Genomic DNA, 3692 nt, shown 5'->3' with positions numbered 1-3692 from the left:
CTTGAGTGCTGCAGGGGGTGGGGCTTGCATCTTGGGTAAAACCAGGGGAAAGAAGTATGCTGAGCTGGCCAGATGTAAGATTTCACAAAATCAGTCTTTGTTCTTTTGGACTGGGGGGCTGGGGCGACCAGAACAGCTCTATCATTGTGCTAGATAGCTCAGCAGAGTTTATATTTCTCCAGTGTGCAAAGGAAGAAACCTGACACCCAGGCCCTCTAGTGAGCAGTTGGCAGACATCAACCCTATTGAGTTTGGGCTCCCAGGCCCAAGTTCTTTCCTCTACCTCCCCATTACTCTGTGATATCAAAAGGGTGCGCATGATCAGAGTGGGAACAAGCACCCCTTTCAATCCCTCCCACACCATCCTCCGCTGCAGTGGGCAAGGGCCAGCAGGATGGCTTTCCCTTAGAGAAGGACGTATGGAGTTGTATTAGAATAGCGAGTGTGGATGGGTCATGGTTAGCTGCAGAGCAGAAGCAGCAGCTTACAGAACCCTTGTCAGCACAGGGGATTGGGGTGACCACATGGCACACTGCGGAGAAGTGACAAAGATTCTAGAGAGAGAAGAATGTGATGTTCCTTGTCAAACAGCAGATGCGAATTGCTATGCATGAGCCTATTTTTATTGCGCAGATTTATTTTTCTGTCTTTAGCTTTTTGGATAGTTTGTGCATGCATGTAGAACAAAAGACACAGAAAGTACACAGTGGCATGCTCTGCCCCATGTTGCCTTTCTCCAGGCAATGGCTTGGACAGAATCTACCTTCTTCTTTCATCCTTTTTCTCTCTCCCTGCTACAGGCACAGGGACTTCAGGGTGAATTCTCTTCGCTTGCTAATAATGCAGGCCTTCCTAATACAGCAGGATTGAAATATACCAGTAAAAAAAAAAAAAATCAATGACAGAAGGTAGATAGATGATAAAGAGATAAATGATAAATAGATAATAGATGATAGATAGATAGATAGATAGATAGATAGATAGATAGATAGATGGATGACTGGCTTTATTGCTGTAAGACTTCCTTCCTTCTGGAAAGCCCCATTCCTGGTGCAGTTGGAAATGCTTGATCTTGCCAATTAAAGAGCTTAGTTTCTTAAGAAGTTGGTGAATTTATCCCTCTAGGAAATCATTCCTCTTTACCTTTTCCAAAATGTCTCCCTCACTGACTTTGGTGAGAAAATTCTTCTCTCTGTGCTTTTGACCTGGATTCAGCTCCTTCCTGCTTCAGTCATGGTTACAGCCTTCTGCAGCAGAGGATGAGCCTCACATACTTCCCTCCTGTGTATCCTGTTGGCTCTGTCATTCACCGTCTGGGCCTCAGAACAAGCCCAAGCCCCAGGACCTGGAAACATGGTAGAAAGCTTTGCCTTCTAATTCTCAGAGTTTCATTGATCAATAATTGCCTACTACTGGAGGCTGGAGGTCGGGGAGAGAGGGTTCACACCTCCTCATACCAAGCCTCCACCCCCAAATCTGGGGTGACTCTGTGTTCATTTTTTTGTTTGTTTGTTTTGTTTTTTCAAGACAGGGTTTCTCTGTGTAGCCCTGGGTGTCCTGGAACTCACTCTGTAGACTAGGCTGGCCTCAAACTCAGAAATCCACCTGCCTCTGTCTCCCAAGTGCTGGGATTAAAGGTGTTGTGCCACCACTGCCTGGCTCTGTGTTCATTTTTAATATTCCAACTTCCTGCCTGTTACTCAAATGTTTATGCCCCTTTCCCAACATGGAGAATTGGTACAGGCATCATTGCTTTTTATGTTTGGCTTGGCTCTACCTGTGATGGGGGAAATCCTTCACATTCTGCCTAGCTGGGGCATAAGAGTGTACTTTGTTTCAACAGGCTGTTTTTTGTTGATTGAAATCACTTGATTCCAAACTTTTGTCTTCCCTTGAATTAAAAGAAAATAAAAAGTACTCTTTTCATTTTGTGTTGTTGTTGGTTTTTTGAGTTCTTTGTTTGTTTGTTTGTTTGTTTTGTTTTGTTTTGTTGAGACAGGCTGTCTCTGCATAGCCCAGGCTGTCCTGGAACTAACTCTGTAAACCAGGCTGGCCTCGAACTCAGAAATCTGCCTGCCTCTGCCTCCCAAGTGCTGGGATTAAAGGCGTGCGCCACCACTGCCCGGCTCAAAAGTCTTATTTTGAAATCCAACAAAATGATGACATCACTTGGCTGGCTTTCTCTGTCCTCACTGAGTTGGGGAACCATGGGGACAGAGCTTATGGGAAGGCAAATACATTGGCCTACTATGTCACGCATGTTATCTCGGTGCACAAGCACATTCCCAGTGCCAGGAGAAGGGGAGCCAGCATCAATACCACAACTGCTGCCTAGGTGTCAGGGTGTGACTCCTGCACAGTCACACCCACCGCCAGTGCAAACGTCAGTAGGCTCCACGGTATCCTGATCAGAATGTTGCCACCATCCACCTCTCTCCGCCCATCTACTCTGGTTCAAACAAGTCATGCTACTTGCTCTTGGCTTCACATCCCACTTATCAGCTGTCAGTGTTGCTAAAGGGCCCTTTCTAATTTCACAAAGCCACTGTGGGCCCACATTAACCTTACTACTACAACCCTAGGCACTCTAGCTATCTATCACCTGGATCTCTGCCCCAGTTGTTCTCCCTGACCTCCTACTTCTGTGTCTGACCTACAATATACAAAGGAGCCCCCTCCCAGCCCCCCTCGTTCTCAGTATCTATCTGCCACTCTGCCGTTTCCCTACTTTGCATCCTGCTGCATCTTCTTTTGATGTGGCTCTGTCTCTGGTCCCCTCAGCCTCTTTTTTCTCATCTCCCTGTCACCCTCCAAGCCTGCCTGCCTGCCTTACACTACTGCAGTCAGACTTCCCATCTTCTGGTTGTCAACCATGACACTCATTTCTACCACAAGCCCTTCGCACGCTTCCTCAGCGTGTCTGCCATTATTGTCCCAGGTCATCTCCCCTGCAGCCCTTAGTTACTGTAACTGCGTTGCTTTATTGGTTTATGCCTTTGTCAGCTCTCACCTCCCCACATGGGAAGCAACCTTCTTAGAGCCTTTGCTTGGCCTTTTGCACACCATATTCCTAGCCTGGCACTTAGTGGACATCAGTAAGTACTCTGGACTGGAACGAATTTCAAGCAGAGGAGAAGGGAAACAGATAAAGATTGCTTTATTGTGCCGGGAATTGAAGCCAGGGCCTTGTGTATGCCAAGATTCTACTTTCGAGTTCTATACCTACCTAAGAACAATGATTTTTTTGACTGCCCCCGCCTATAAGACTAATGGCTAGCATTTTATTTCTCTGTTCAGACATGCTAATCTCTGTGTAAAGCAGTTATGGGGATAGTGTGCTCTTTGGGCAAGGAACTAGGCTGGGAGAGAATTGGTTGCCTATAAGGCAGCTTCTTAAGATAACCCGGTCAGATCAGGTAGACATTGGTGGTCATCACAGTGATCAACTGTCTCTGCAGGAGTAAAATCTGAATGGTTCATGTGTGCTTTGCTGTAGACCACCCACTGTTTTAAGGTTCTCTGATTGCTGAAACATATTCCTTTGTTTCATTTTGAGCAAAGCTGATGAGGCAAGAAGTAAACACGGGCACTTGTAGTGATTCTTAAGTATCTCATAACAATCACTGGTGATTGCTTGTGTTGTCAAGTCCGAGCGCTCCTTGAACATTTTAACATTTTGAATGATACTTGGA

Source organism: Mastomys coucha, unplaced genomic scaffold (assembly GCF_008632895.1).
Source record: "Mastomys coucha isolate ucsf_1 unplaced genomic scaffold, UCSF_Mcou_1 pScaffold22, whole genome shotgun sequence".
NCBI classification, from domain to species: Eukaryota; Metazoa; Chordata; class Mammalia; order Rodentia; family Muridae; genus Mastomys; species Mastomys coucha.
The sequence above is the reverse complement of the archived record's forward strand: the minus strand, read 5'-3'. Positions refer to the sequence as shown.